The 16,563-nt window shown below is 46.8% G+C and overlaps 1 long non-coding RNA gene across 10 annotated transcripts in view; it reads left to right on the forward strand.

The window, feature by feature from the left end:
- Positions 1-16,563, forward strand: part of LOC105239621 — a 48,143-nt gene that overhangs the window by 17,443 nt on the left and 14,137 nt on the right. The gene's annotated exons all lie outside the window — the stretch shown is intronic.

A 16,563-nucleotide genomic window follows, 5' to 3' on the forward strand; every position in this document is an offset into this window, starting at 1 on the left:
AGCCAGCGAGAGAGGGAACACAAGCAGGGGGAGTGGGAGAGGAAGAAGCAGGCTCATAGCAGAGGAGCCTGATGTGGGGCTGGATCCCATAACGCCGGGATCACGCCCTGAGCCGAAGGCAGACGCTTAACCGCTGTGCCACCCAGGCGCCCCTCAAATAAAATCTTTAAAAAAAAAAAAGGAATTAAAGATAATATATCTAAATGCCTAGCACGGTGTCTGGCAGTTGTCATTCAATATGAAATAGTGCTACTGGTAATAGTGATGATGATGGAAGGTATGGTCGTGCTAGAGGTAATGGTGGTGGTGGTGATGGTGATGGAGGTGGTGATGGAGATGATGGAGATGATGGAGGTGATGGAGGTGATGGTGATGGAAGTAATGGTGGTAGTGATAGAGGTGATGATGGAGGTGATGGTGATAGGGGTGATGATTATGGAGATGGTGGTGGTGGTGGTGGAGGTGAAGGTGGTGGTGCCAGCAGAGCTTGCAGCTGTTCACATTATGTTGAAGGTAGTGAACCCCTGTTGAAACTTATTCAGAGGGACTGGACCAAGTATTTGTTACTATTGTTTTTAATTTATCAATACCTTTTTTTTTAAAGATTTATTTTATTTTATTTATTTGACAGAGAGAGATACAGCCAGCAAGAGAGGGAACACAAGCAGGGGGAGTGGGAGAGGAAGAAGCAGGCTCATAGCCAGAGGAGCCTGATGTGGGGCTCGATCCCACAACGCTGGGATTACGCCCTGAGCCGAAGGCAGACGCTTAACCGCTGTGCCACCCAGGCGCCCCTATCAATACCTTTTAAAAAGATTTGATTTATTGGAGAGAGAGAAAGGGCACACGAGCAGGGTGTAGGGGCAGAGGGAGTGGGAGAAGCAGACTCCCCTCTGAGCGGGGAGCTGGGACTCCGGGATCATAACCTGAGCTGAGGCAGACCTTTAACCAGCTCAGCCACCCAGGCGCCTCTGTTCCTTTTAATTTGCATACCCTACTCCCATTATTTACTCCTTTTCTATGGTTAATTACTCTTTTTAGTTTAATGTGTATATTTAATTTGTATTTTCTCTTAGAGAATATATATTGTTTTATGTATGTTATGTTTCTTTTACTTTTTTATTTTTTAAAAGATTCTGTTTTATTTTTTTTTTTAAAGATTTTGTTTGAGAGAAAGCTGGAGCGGTGGGAGAGGCACAGGGAGAGGGAGGAGCAGACTCCCCGATGAGCACAGAACCCAGTGCAGGGTTCTATTCCAGGACCCTGAGATCATGACCTGAGCCTAAGTCAGACCCTTAGTAGACTGAGCCACCCAGACACCCCTAAAGATTTTATTTTTAAGTAATCTTTCTGATGTAAGATATGCACTAGGGTTCGAAGCCGACAGCCAAGATTCTTGAGATGTCTTTGGTGCAAAAAGGTGATTTTATTTAAGCATGGGGACAGGACCTGTTGGCAAAAAGAGCTGTACTGGGGTCATGAGGAGTGGCCCATTATATACTTGCAAGTTGGGAGGGGGTTAAGGATAGCTAAGTCTCTAAGGAATTTTGGAAGCAAGGTTTCCAGGGCCTTGAGAGGGCTAGCTGCTGTTGGGAAATTGTCATTTATTACCGTCTAATAAACCTTAGTCATGAGACCCTTCAGATGTATATTGGTGGGCCATATGCTTGGGGGATGAATGATTGCCAGCATGTATCTTTTGGGGGTCAGGCTAAGATTGCCTTTTGCCCTCAGCAAAGTGTTAACTTCGAGGCAGTTGAGTCCCTAGAGGAATGTCACTCTGCCTGTTTGAAGGACTGTAGGTAGTAAGAAAATTTAATAATTTTTCTTTGCCTTTCTTTCCCAAGGCACTTTACTCCCCGTGTGGATCTTTTTTTTTTTTTTTTTTAAGATTTTATTTATTTATTCGACAGAGACAGCCAGTGAGAGAGGGAACACAAGAAGGGGGGAGTGGGAGAGGAAGAAGCAGGCTCATAGCGGAAGAGCCTGACGTGGGGCTCGATCCCCTAATGCGGAGATCACGCCCTGAGCCGAAGGCAGAAGCTTAACCGCTGTGCCACCCAGGCGCCCCTCCCCGTGTGGATCTTGAACTCACAGCCCAGTGATCAAGAGTCTCGTGCTCCACCAGCTGAACCAGCCAGGAGCCCCTCTGTTTCTTTAATTTTTAAAAGTCAACTTTATCGAGGTATAATTTACATGCAAAAATGTTCCTATAAAAAAAGTTCCCATTTTAAGCATACATTTTGCTGAGTTTTGATAAATGTATATACCCATGTAACCACACCGTAATTGACATACTGATCACTTCCATCACCGTGCAAAGTTCCCTCGTGTCCATTTGCAGTCAGCCCCCTCCCTAAGCAGCACAAATCTGCTTTTTCCAACTAGGTATTAGTTTTGCCTATTCTAGAACTAAATGGACATAAAAGTATAGGGCATACTCTTTTATATCTGGCTTTTGTTCAGTATAACATTTTTGGGATTCATGTATGTTACTGCATGTGTCAAGTTTGTTCTTTTTATCGTCGAGTACTGTTTTATTGTATGAATATACCAGAATGTGTTTCTCTATTCTCCCATTGATATATTTTAAATTTATGGATATTATTTTACATATGTCATTCAGTTTCTTAGTTCAGGTATCTCATTGTAAGCTCTACCTTCCAGCTTTTTAAATTTCTCCCAAGTTGTGGTAGGTAGAGTGGACTTGTTTGGACCCTTTAATGGTGGGGAACCAGCAGGGGTCCTTTTGGCCTGACTAACCTTAGGTAGTGCCGTCTTAAAACCTTCCTTTTATTTATACTAAATTTATTTACTGAATTTATCTATCTATCCTTAAAAACAACCAACCAACCAACCCAGTTCACCCATTTCTTACTAACCATCTAAAGATTTCCACCTGCTGGGACAAGTCCTGTGACTCTCCCCTTCCTGTTTCCTCTTTGTTTTGCTCCTATCAATATTCCCTTTATTCACCTTACTCCTTAATAACTGTTTAAAACTTTTCCACCTTGTTGGGAAGCTTCTCTGGACTGTTGGGCCTCTCCCCATTGGCTTGTTAATTAACCTAATGTTTCTATTAGCATCTGTAAGACCCCTGAGGGGCAGCCGAGACTGCAAATTCGATGTGGCTGCGGGATCTGACCTTTGGTTTTGCAACAAACAGGTTACACGGTACCCTGACCTGGGTCATGGGCCTATTTGGCCAGTTAATATCTCGGTCGTCTTAAAACCGGTCCCAGACGCCTTGCCTAGGAAGCATATCAGCTGCTTCATCAGGGTGTTCCACTTGGCATTGGTACAGGGTTAAGGACAGTTCCCTTTCTAGGGTGGCTTTTACCCAGTCCACCAGGCTGGCTGTTCCCCGGGAATGTCTGGATCACGTAATAGCCATCTGCGACTGTTCCACAGTGATCTGTGGGTCCTGCATCAACCCAGACACGCTCTCCCACCCAGCAGCATTCAGACCAAAGACACCGGCCCCAATCAGTTACTACCCCCAAATCCAGTCAGTGAAGCTTCCTGGGCAGCTGAGGATACTGATCTGAAATGAAAACAACTCTTTCACACTTCATCTTCTTGGTTTTGTCCTCCCCCAATGCTGCCTATGTTCTTGGTGATCAGCGGTCTTAGAGGTATTTTCAGGGGTCCCTGCATACATTTTCTCTTGCGGGGAAGCTTTGAAGCTAGTGGCTGAAGCTCAGAGTCTCCGAAATCTGAGTTTGGACTAGCCTCAAAGTCTGCCCCAGCTCCTCTCTTTTACTTGAGCTGTTACGGATCACAATGACCAAGGGATTGAATATTTTGCCTTTTACTTATCAATTTGCATTTCCTGATGCCTCCGGTGAACCAACTCCCCAGACTTGGCTCCATCTCTAAATTCTGCTGGTAACTCTCTGCCTTTAGTCACGAGCGCAGCACAGCTCCTGCTCCACATTGTGCGTGAACATGAGGCCATCCAGGCATCAGAGCTTTCTTATCCTTTGCCCTTTCCTCCTCCTCTTTCCAAACCACCTGTTTCTGTGAGTCAGCGCTAGCAAATACCACGTCACTGACACCACCTAAACAGGAAAGACCTCAGCTATTCACTGTGTAGGGAAAACCCCACTTCTTCCCTGTTGTGTGTTTCTTCCCTGTCTCCTTCACTAGACACACAGAGCACTTGACATCTGACGCTTCCGGTCACCGAATGTGTGGTGTTCCCCACACCAAGCAATTCTCCGTGCCACCAGCTCGGTGTCCTGCAGTTCAACTCCCTTGTGACATGATCTACCTGGGGACACCGTCAGATCCCACAGGGTAAGGGATCAGTCCTGTAAGACTGTCCCCCCACCCCACCGCCCCCAACTTCAGACACCAGTTCCAAGTCCAAGGCTGTCACCTGTGCTTCTGACCTCCTGGCTACAGGTTGGAAGTTCCCATGACTTCCTCCTCGGGTTTGATTAATTCAGGCCTCTCAGAACTCATTTTTTTTTAAAAGATTTTATTTATTTATTTGACAGACAGCCAGCAAGAGAGGGAACACAGCAGGGGAGTGGGAGGGGAAGAAGCAGGCTTCCAGCAGAGGAGCCTGATATGGGATCACGCCCTGAGCCGAAGGCACACGCTTAACGACTGCACTACCTAGGCACCCCAGAACTCACATTTTATGTGCTAGATCTCTGGTTTATCACAAAAGGATAGAACTCAGCAACAGCTGGATGAAGACTGGTACAGACAGGGCAAGGTCTGGGGAAAGGACGAGAAGCTTCCACACCCTCTCCAGGCGCCACCATTCTGCCCGCATCTCCACATGCTCACCAACCTGGAAGCTCTCCCATCTCCATCTTTTTTGGGTTTTTATGGTGGTTTCATTACATGGGTGCGATTGATGAAATCACTGGCCATTGGAGATGGAATTCAACCTCCAGCCCCCCTCCCCCCTCCAGAAATCGGGGTGGGACTGAAAGTTCCAACTATCTAATCTTGGTTGGTTCCCCTGGCAACCAGCCCCCATCCTTAGGTTACCTGAGGGCTTTCCAACAGTCGCTCATTAACATAACTAAAGACACCTTTATGGCTCTCCTCACAGGAAATTCCAAGGTTTTTAGGAGCTCTGAACCAGGAACTATGGAGGAAGACCAAATACATATGAGAAATCTTTTGGTCATCTGAATGACCAAATATATGTTTCTTATAAATCACAGTATCACCGGTTCTTAATCCAATGGGTCCGACTCACAGGTAGTGTTAGATTGGGACCCAGTTTTTTTTTTAAGGTTTTATTTTTTTAAAAGATTTAATTTATTTATTTGACACAGAGGGAACACATGCTGGGGGGAGCTGGAGAGGGAGAAGCAAGCTGCCCACGGAGCAGAGATCCCGATGTGGGGCTTGATCCCAGGATCCCGGGATCACGACCTGAGCCGAAGGCAGAGGCCCAATGACTGAACCACCCAGGCACCCATTTAAGGTTTTATTTTCAAGTAATCTCGACACCCAACGTAGGGCTTACAACCCCGGATCAAGAGTCACATCGTACCAATGGAGCCAGCCAGGTGCTCAGATTGGGACCCAGTTTTAATTTCTGACAAGTGGCATGCCCTTGTTTTCCCTCCCCTCCACACAGGTGATCTCCAAAGCCTTGGCGGTCACGTGAGCACAGGTAGGTTGAAAAAAAATCTATTAGAATTTGGTTGAACTTTCTAAGTATGGCATAAAAGTTCTCAAATCATAAATGATTTGATGAATTTCCAAAAGTGAAAACAACACCGAACAGTGTCTTGCCCGTACCCCAGAAGCCCTCCTCCTGCCCCTTTCCATTCACTGCCCCATAGATTAATTTTGCTTTTGTGTGTGTGGTTCATATAAATGGAATCGTACTTTACGTACTGTCTTGTGTCTCCCATCTTTCACTCTCATGTTTATCTGATTTATCGATATTGTTGTCTAGTTCTAGTTTGTTCCTTCTTGTTGCTGTATGTAGTCCATTGTATAATTATACTATAATTTTTTAAAGTTTTTAATTCCAGTATAGGTAACATACAGTGTAATGCTAGTAATACTAGTTTCAGGTGTACAGTAGAGTGATCAACACTTCCACACATCACCCATGCTCATCACAAATGCCCTCCTTAATCCCCATCCCCCGTTTCACCCATCCCCCCACCCAGCTCCCCCCCCAACCATCAGTTTGTTCTCTGTAATTAGGAGTCTGTTTCTTGCTTTGTCTCTCTCTTATTTTTTTCCCTTTGCTTGTTGTTTGTTTCTTAAATTCCGTGTATGAGTATAATTATACGGTATTTGTCTTTCTCTGACTTATTTCGCCTAGCTTTATACTGTCTAGCTCCATCCATGTTGTTGCAGATGGCAAGATTTCATTCTTTTTTATGCCTGAGTAATATTCCATTATATATATGTGTGTGTGTATGTATATGTGTGTGTGTGCGTGTGTGAGTGTGTGTATACACACCACGTCTTTATCCATTCATCTATCTATGGACACCTGGGCTGCTTCCATAGTTTGGCTATTGTAAATAATGCTGTATAAACACACGGGTGCATGTATCCCTTTGAATTAGTGTTCTTGTATCCTTTGGGTAAATATCCAGTAGTGCAATTGCTGGATCATAAGGTAGCTCTATTTTTAACTTTTTGAGGAACCTCCATACTGTTCTCCACGGTGGCTGTACCAGTTCGCATTCCCACCAACAGTGCAGGAGGGTTCCTTTTTTTCCACATTCTTGCCAACACCTGTTGTTTCTTGTGGTGTTGATTTTAGCTGTTCTGACAGGTGTGAGGTAATAGCTCATTGTAGTTTTGATTTGTATTTCCCTGATGGTGAGTGATGTTGACCGTCTTTTCATGTGTCTGTTGGCCATCTGGGTGTCGTCTTTGGAGAAATGTCTGTTTGTGTCTTCTGCCCATTGTTTAAATTAGATGATTGGTTTTTGGGGTGTTGAGCTGTATGAGTTCTTTATGTATTTTGGATACTAACTCTTCATCGGATTTGTCATTTGCAAATATCTTCTCCCATTTAGGCTTTTAGCTTTGTTGATTGTTTCCTTTGCTGTGCAGAAACTTTTCATTCTGATGTAGTCCCAAGAGTTTATTTTTGCTTTTATTTCCTTTGCCTCAGGAGATGTATCTAGAAAGTAGTTGCTATGGCCAATATCAAAGAAGTTACTGCTGGTGTTCTTGTCTAGGATTTTTATGGTTTCAGGTCTTACATTTAGGTCTTTAATCCATTGAGTTTATTTTTGTGTATGGTATAAAAAAGTGGTCTAATTTCATTCTTTTGCTTGTGGCTGTCCAGTTTTCCCAACACCATTTGTTGAAGGAACTTTTTCCCATTGCATATTCTTGCCTCCTTTGTCAAACATGAATTGACCATATTATTGTGGGTTTATTTCTGGATTTTCTGTTCTGTTCCATGGATCTATGTGTCTATTTTTGTGCCAGTACCATGCTGTTCTGATTACAGCAGCTTTGTAACAGAACCTGAAGTCCGGAATTGTGATGCCCCCATAATTACAGCACAATTTATTCATTGCCCTGTTGATGGGCATTTGGGTAATTTCCAATGTTAACCTTAAAAATTAAACTCTCAGTTATTTCACCAGCAAAAATGAGTTTATTCAGGAGTAGCAGAGAATTGCAATTCTGGACATGCAGGTTATGGCAAAATGAAATATATTTGTTGTACATTTTGATATATAACCTTGATCAAGTTAAGGAAGTTTCTTTATATTCCTAATTTGTTAGGTTTACTGATATTAAGCCATTATTGAATTTCTGGGATAAAAACTTTATCGTGATGGATTTTTAAACAAACCTGTCGAATTTGGTTCCTAGTATTTTGTTTGGAATTTGTACATCTGTATTCATCAATGACAAAGCCTTATAAGTATTTTTTTTAAAGATTTATTTATTTGAGGGAGAGGAAGAGCAGGGATAGGGGCAGAGGGAGTGGGAAAGAGAATCTCAGGCAGACTCTTCACTGAGCAGGGAGCCTGACACAGGGCTCGATCCCATGACCCTGAGATCATGACCTGAGCTCAAATTAAGTCAGATGCTTAACCAGCTGAACCACCCAGGTGCCCCAAGTGTTACAAGTATTAAAAAAAATTATCAGTAGCTAGTTCTTGAATTAAGATCAGACTGGCCTCAAAAAATGGGCTGGACAGCTTACGCTCTTTTTCTAATCCCTGAAACAATTTGTGTAAAATAGGAATTAAGCATTTCTTGAAACTTTTCATAGAACTCAGCTGTAAAACCACCAGGGCCTGGAGTTCAAGGGGGAGGAGATGTCTTTGACTACCATTTCAGTCTCTTCAGACTTGGTGGCCTGGAATTAGTCATCTTCTTGATGAGATTTTGGCATTTTATATATTTCTAGGATTTATTTCATTTTTGTTTTTAATTTTATTAGTGCAGTTACTCAAAATGCTTTTTCTTGGGGAGCTCGGGTGACTCAGTCGGTTGAGCATCTGCCTTTGGCTCAGGTTGTGATCCTGTGGTCCTGGGATTGAGCCTTGCATCGGGCTCCCTGCTTGGTGGGGAGCCTGCTTCTCCCTCTCCCACTCCCCCTGCTTGTGGTGTATCTCTCTCTCAAATAAATAAAATCTTTTAAAAAAATGCTTTCTCTTTTTTAGTCGTCACTTTTGTGTCTGTAGTTATTTCTTCCTTATCTTTCTATATTTTATTTATTCACATCGTCTCTCTTTTATTCTTGATAATGCTTGCCAGAGGTCTGTTTTTAAAAAATCTGTCACAGAACCGGCTTTTGACTTTTAAAATAATGCCCATGGTTTTTGTTGCTATTCTGTATTTTACAGAGTTCTGCCAGGATCAAGCCAATTATTTGCAGTTGCTTTCAATAAAAGCTAAATGTGCAAACTGAAGGTCAACTCATTTTGATGTATCAATAATTGGTAACTACGTCTGCCACAATATAGTCTCACCAAAGCTGCAGTTATTCCAGAAAGATGGTCAAATTGTTACCTTGGCCACAGTACATATATCAGGGAACCATTCACAGGAAGACCTGAGAGTAGAGCCTAATATTGAAATGACAGCAGTATTGTTGATACATGCCAGGATTCGCTAGGATTAGCAGTTTATTTAACAAACGCACCTCCTTCTCCCTGGGAAGGGCCATGAAATCCTGGCCAAAAATTTTGCAGGACCAATCCAGAGAGAGGACTTTCAGATTATGATAGACTCCTTTGCAGAATCACTTGACATACTCAGCTCTGTGCGTTCACCTGCTCAGATCTTCAACAGGCAATTTCCAGCATGGGCATGGCAAGTCACTTCTCTCTGGTAATGGGTCTACCTTTGCCTCAGTTGAGTATAGACGATTTATGGACAGGAACCTCATCCCACTGTTGCCAGCCTCCCCCGTGCTCCCCGATAAGGGGCAGGTGATAAAGCTGGTAAAGGGAGCTGAGGATGCTCTGAAGTCGATTACAGGAAAGATGAGCCGTAAGACATGCCAGGTTTCTCCCTGCCCAAAACGTCACACGCTGTTCAGCTTTTACAGCCAGTCCTGCTGCATGAGCGGGGGGGAACATCCATCAAGAATAGTCTTAGCTGCCTCCACACAGGTAAATAAGTATGATGTCTGAATGCCATTCTGGCTGTAACTATATTTCACTTCTTTTTACCCTGTGAGTTAGTCTTTGCTAAGCTTGCAGGGTCAGGTCCAGGGTGGGGTCTGCTGCTAGAGTAATTGATGCCGGGACCCTCACGGCGCATGGGGGTCAGTGTGGCATTGTCCGATTGGCCAGTGGTAAAATCGCCCTCTCGGGGTCACTTGAGGAACACAAACCAATAAAGATGTCTTCTTCACAGTCACTGGTGGTGGTTTTTCAGAGACTCACGTGGAACTGCTCAAAGCTGTGAGGATGGGGGCGCCTGAGTGGCTCTGTCCGTTGAGGATCCAACTCTTTTTTTTTTTTTTTTAAGATTTTATTTATTTATTCAACAGAGAGACAGCCAGTGAGAGAGGGAACACAAGCAGGGGGAGTGGGAGAGGAAGAAGCAGGCTCCCAGCAGAGGAGCCAGATGTGGGGCTCGATCCCACAACGCCGAGATCACACCCTGAGCTGAAGGCAGACCCTTAACCACTGTGCCACCCAGGCGCCCCGATCATCTAACTCTTGATGTCGGCTCAGGTCATGATTTTGGGGTCATAAGATCGAGCCCTGCATCGGGCTCTGTGCTGGGCATGGGGCCTGCTTAAGATTCTCTCTCTCCCCCTCTCCTTCTGACCGTCCCATCCCCGCTCCCCCCTCCCCCGCTGTGTGTGCTCTTTCTCTCAAAATAAATAAAATAATTTTTTTAAAAATTAAAATTAAGGGACGCCTGGGTGGCTTGTTAGTTAAGTGTCTGTCTTTGGCTCAGGTCATGATCCAGCGTCCTGGAATCGAGTCCTGCATTGGGCTCCTTGCTCAGCCAGGAGCCTGCTTCTCCTCCTCCCTTTGCCCCAGCTTGTGCTGTCTCTCTCTCTGTCTGACAAATAAGTAAATAAAATCTTTTAAAAACTAAATTTAAAAAAATAAAAGGGTGTGAGGTTGGAAGCAATAACTCCTTAGTCATTGCAATTATACCCAGTGTTTCACTTTGGTACTGAAGAGGATTACTATAAAAAGGTTGTAATGGGCTGGGTTTCCTGGATTAAGAGCATATTTAGTGGGTTTTTAAAAAATTTTAAAAAAATTTTTTTGACAGAGACCGGGTGTGTGAGCGAGGGTTGGGGGTTAGTCGAGGGGCAGAGGGAGAGGAGAGAGAATTCTGACATGGGGCTTGATCCCACAGCCCCGACATCATGACCTGAGCTGAAATGAAGAGTTGGACGTTTAACCAACTGAGCCACCCAGGCGCCCCAAGAGTATGTTTAGTGTTATAAAAGAAACTGCCAAACTGTGCCTAAGTGGCTGTACTACTTTGCACTTCTAGCAGCAATGAATGGGAGTTCCTGTTGCTCCACATCCTTGCCAGCACTTGATGTTGTTGGTGTTACAGGTTTGGGCCATTCTAACAGGTGCATGGTGGTATCTCATTATTCTTTTGCTTGCATTTCCCTGATGATACATGATGTGAAGCTTCTTTTCACGTACTTAATCCCATCTGTTTATCTTCTTTGGTAGGGTGTCTGTTAAGATCTTTGGCTCATGTTTTCAATCTAGTTTTGATTTTTTTTTTATTGTGGAATTTAAAGAGTTCTTTGTATATTTTGGGTAACAGTCTTCTGCGAACCTTTTCTCCCAGTCTGTGGCTCGTCTGCTCATCCCTTACATTGTCTTTTGCAGACCAGAACTTTGTAATTGGAATGATGTCTGACTTACCAATTATTTCTTTCATGGATTCTGCCTTTCGTAGTGTATCTAAAAACTCATCACCACAGGGGCGCCTGGGTGGCTCAGTCGGTTAAGCATCTGACTTTTGGTTTGGGCTCAGGTCATGATCTCAGGGTCGTGAGATCGAGCCCCGTGTCAGGCCCCACGCTCAAGCTCGGAGTTGGCTTGAGATTCTCTGCCTCTCCCTCTGCCTCTCCACCTACTTGTGTGCTCTCTCTCTCTCTCTCTCAAATAAATAAATAAATAAATAAAATCTTTTTAAAAAGTCATCACCACACCTAAAGTCATCAAAAAACTTCTTCATCACCTCAAACGGAAACTTTGTAACCATCAAGCACTCTCTATTCCCCCTTCTCCAGCCCTTGGTGACGCATTTCACCTCCCGTCTCTCTGAATTTGCCTGTTTTAGATACGTCACGGAAGTAGAATCACACAGTATCTGTTCTGCTGTGTTTGCCTTATTTCACTTAGCATAATTGATCCATGCTGTAACGCATCAGAATTTCCTCCTTTGTATGGCTGAGTAATGTCGCATAGTAATGTCGCCCCAAGAAAGTAGTGTCAATGGGTTCATTTTGTTGATCCATTTTGTTGATCCGTTTATCCATCGATGGACTCGGGTTGTTTCCATCTTTGGACTTTTCCAGTAATGCTATGAACATGGTTGGACAATGTCGGCATGCTCTATTTGAGTTTTTAGGGTTTTTTTTAAGATTTATTGATTTGAGAGAGCGTGCGCGTGTGAGAGCTGGGGGATGGGCAGAGGGAGAGCGGCAGACTCCGTGCTGAGTGGAGAGGCTGACCCGAGGCTCGATCTTAGGACCTTGAGCTGAAGACCTGAGCCAAACACGACAGTCAGATGCTCAACCGACTGGAGCCACCTAGGCACCCCTCTAATTGAGTTCTTGCTTCTAATTCCTTTGGGTCCATATCCGAGGATCGAATTGCTCAGTCATATGAGCGCGTTACTGTCTTAAGCACTCTTCTAGGTGCTTTACATTCCACAAAGAAAAGGAAAGAGAGAAGCGAGAAAAGAAAAAGGCAGCACAGATAGAGAACTCTTTTGAACATTCTGCTCCTTTGGGAAGCAGAGACATGGGGCGGTAGCTGCAAGAGGAGGCAGGCTCACGGGGAAGTTCTTTAAGACGGAAGAAACCAGAAAGATTTGTATGCTAGTGAGACTGATGGAGTAGTGAGGGAAGGATGAACGCCGCAGGAGAGAGAGGAGAAAAGGCCCCTTGCTGTGTGGACGACAGGGCATGGTGTTGGCTTGCCTCACACTCCGTTCCCCGTGGCCGGACAGGCACGGCAGAGGCTGTGGCAGGGTAGCTGGGGGCGTGGAGGCTGCAGAAGTCCTCTTGAGCGGGCTGGGTCAGCCAGGGGCTAAGGCCGTCCGCCTCGAGTGAGGATGGAGGAGAAGGTGTTGGAGGTATGAGGACACTGCAGGACGTGGGAGCTTGTCCCCTACGAAAGCGGAGGGGTAAATGGACTGGGCAAATAACCGGAGGATGAGTGGGCAGCATTTACGGTGCAAAAGAAATTCACGGTCATTAACTTAAAGGGGCCCCATCAGCGTGCTTGGGGGCTTTTCTCCACCTGTGTGGGGGCCGGAGCAGGTGCGGGAGCTGGTGTGAGCAGTGCTGTGGTGCTGTGCCGTGAGCACAGGGAAGTGGACAGGGGTAAATGGAGGGTTCTGCCCCATTGTGGTAGCAATCCTTAGTTAGGGCATTCGAGCAGCATCTGGAGGAAGCAGAGAGCATCAGGTGGAGGAGGGACAGTGGAAAGGCAGAGCGTCAGTGATGCTGGAAGGATGGTGCATTGGGACGACATCAGAGCGGGAGTCCCAAGGACATGAGCTGGACAGTCAGGAAGCCATAGAAAGAGGGATGCATGACACCAAGTTGGAGGAGAAGCGGGCAGCGTTCAGGTATAGACATAAGCCTTTGCTGTGGCGGTGACTGAGGGAGGCCGGGGACGAGAGCAGTGGGGGAGAGGGGGGCAGAGAATGGAGAAGCCTGGCTGACGGAAGATCATCTCCCCATAGATGGACCTGGCTCCCTCTGGGATTAACACCTGCTTCTGATACTCTGAATGCCATCAATAAAGATCAGGGGGCAGACCTGTGTTCTTTGCCCCTCCCCCAGCAGGGGTTGACGGAGTGGGGGAGGCTGTGGGCCGGAGACAAAGATCACCGCCACCCCCACCCCCCAGCCTTCACCCCACTCTCTTCATCGGGGTCACATGTTCATCAAGCACCCATTATATGCCAGGCAACAACACTTAACACTTTATTTCCTATGTGCCCAGAAGTTTATGTTTCTCTTATTTAACTCTCAATACCTGAGAGGAAAGTACTGTGGGTTTTTCGTTGCTGTTTTAAGGAGGCTCTGTGCCTGGAGTGGAGCCCAACGCGGGGCCTGAACTCAGGACCTGGGCCGAGATCAAGAGTCTGACACTTAAGTGACTGAGCCCCCCCCAGGCGCCCCAAGAAAGTAGTGTCAATGGGTCCATTTTACAACTGAGAAAAATGGAGGCTCAGAATATAGAAAGCCTGGTCTGGGGATTGCAGAATCTGAACCCTTCAACAGGCAGCCTCTCCTGCAGGGCCATCTGGAGTTGAACCAGATCCAGCCCCTGACCTCAGGCGTGTAAACAAGTAATTGTAGAATTTAGCACTTTTTTGTTCTTTCAGGCTCCCCCAGGCTGCCTCTCCTGGGAAGCCCAGACCCCACCCTCTCCCTTCTCCAGCAGCTAGGGTAACCCAAGGCCTGGGTTGCCCAGGACCCAGGGTTTTCTGGGCCTCTGGACTTCCAGTGCTAAACTCAGGACAATCCGGGGCCTGCCAAGATGGTTTGGTCTCCCCAGCTGCGGCTCACCCACGGGCTGCTGCTCTAGGTTTTTCCCCCCTTTCTCCTTCAGTGGCTTTGCTCATCTCCTGCATGGCATTTGTTTTGACCTCCACTGTTTCCTCGGGGGCCACGAGTACTTCTGGATTCCCCTCTGGGAGCCCAGCACTGGGGCAGGGGGGCGATGAGAGGCTGCAGTGAAGGGTTGGAATGGGCACTTTTGGATAAATGCCCTCTGGGTGCCCATAGTCGACCAGAACATCACCCCCAAACAGACACATCATTCACATCAACGGGCTAGAACATTCTGGGCTTGGCTAACACCTGGGGAGAAAGAAAAGGGCAATCTCTCAGGCAGGTTCCCCTTTCAGTTCATTCATTCATTCATCAAATACTTGTTGAGCACCTGTGGGCTGGTTCCGCTCTAGGCAGCAATGAACAGACCAGACCGAATCCCCGACTAGTGTTCCCTGGTCTCCTAAAGCATTTGTCTCCCCGTCTCCTTGGTTTAAAAAAAAAAAAAAAAGGCAGCGCTGAAAGTCTTCCCGTGTAATTCAGTCCCCAACACCTAGCATGGGGTGTGCTCCATAGATGTCCGATAAACTTGGAATGAATGGCTGTTCGAAAGATCTCGGGTTCTGACATAATGGTGTAAGTTCCATCCTGAGAGGTCCGCTAACTTTCATAAGGTATCCCCATGCGGAAGGCAGGTGTGCCCCAGAGGGACAGGAGCCAACTGCGCTTAGTGCGAAGGTGACCGCGGTTGCAAGATGCAGGTCCGTGAGGGGTAAGGTGCCATGACAAAGCGAAGGGGACCTCAGGGAAGCCGAGGGGAGTCAGGCTGGCATGCGGCCCCAGAGAAGCAGGGCCCACAGAAAGCACCGAGCAGCTGGGGGAGAAGCCTTGGGGGAGGGTGAGCACTGTTAAAGGGAAAATGGTGGCACTTGTTAAAGATGGCGGCGGACTTCATTTAGGACCTTCCTGAGGTGCGTGAGGACCACTGCAATGGAGTCTAGCACTGGGGGAGAGAGAGATGGTGTTGCTTTCAAATACAACAGGACAGGTGGAGATTTATGGCCAAGGAGTAGGGCGGGAGTCACTGGAATGACCAAGAGGAAATGCCAGGGGTAAAGGGTATCCTGGCTAAACCAACTTGATGGGATTTTTGCTGCAGGCAGGCCAGGGTGATGGGATATTGAGGGCGGGGAGTGAGAAATTTGATCAGATAGCGAGGGTGGGGGATTTCAGCTGGACTGACTCATCAGGGTTCTTGCTAAAACTGGATTAAGCGGGCAGAGCCACTGGGCCAAGGACAGAGCCCAAGGTTGGGGCCTAGTGGGAAAGAATTCTTGGAGGAGCCTGACTCAAAGTTTGGTCAAAGGAGAGAGTCTTTGTCCTCACAAAGAAAGGCATTTGCAGCTGCCACCCTCTGCTGGCCCTGAAGAGGGGGACTGGGAGGAGGGTGCTGGCAGGGGGAAAGAGCTCAATTTTCCTCAGAACAAATCCTGGTCCCACGCTGAACACATGTCACCCAGGAAGGAACGTGAGCACTGGGGCTGACAGACTGGTTTCACATCCAGCTCCATCACTGACTACGTGACCTTGGGCGAGTCACTCGGCTGCCGCGTGCCTCACTTTCCCTGTTTGGCAAATGAGGGTGATGCTGACTCCGGACGGTTGTTTTAAGGATCTTCTAGGCCAGTGGTTCTCAGGTCTTCAGAACAGCAGCATTACCTGGGAACGGGTTAGAAATGCAAATTCTCCCTATGCCCTAGACCTGCCGAACAGAAACCCCAGCTGCTTTAACAAGCCTCTAGGGGATTCCGATGCACTTGGTGCCCGAAACACCCTGCTGGGTCAGGTCAGTGCGGGGAACAAACCCCACGTAGGTGAGCAGTTCTTTTTCTCTGCCCCATCACACAACCAGGGGAGCGGATCTCAGGCCTGCCTTCCCGGTGCACGTTAGAACCGCCTGGCCTCTTTCCAGACCAATTACTTCAGACTCCCTAGGGGTGGGGCATGCCAGCCATCAGCCGCTTTTAAAGCTCCCCGGATGATTCCCGAGCAGCCGGCTAGCCGCTAGCCGGTGTCAGAACCCCCTGGAGGGCTTGTTAAAGGAGAGCCGGCCAGCCCCACCCCCAGAGCACCTGATTCCCTACTCTGGGGTGGGGCCCTGAGAATTTGCATTTCTTTCTTTCTTTCTTTTTTTTTTTTACATTTTTGTTGGTGGGGGAGAGTGTGTGGGGTGGGGAGGGGCAGAGGGGGAGAGAGCATCTCAAACAGACGCCCCGCTGAGTGCAGAGCCCAGCATGGGGCTTGATCCTAGACCCTGAAATCATGACCCGTGCGAAAACCGAAAGTCAGCCGCCTAACCA

This window comes from Ailuropoda melanoleuca, chromosome X (genome assembly GCF_002007445.2).
Source record: "Ailuropoda melanoleuca isolate Jingjing chromosome X, ASM200744v2, whole genome shotgun sequence".
Lineage (NCBI taxonomy): Eukaryota > Metazoa > Chordata > Mammalia > Carnivora > Ursidae > Ailuropoda > Ailuropoda melanoleuca.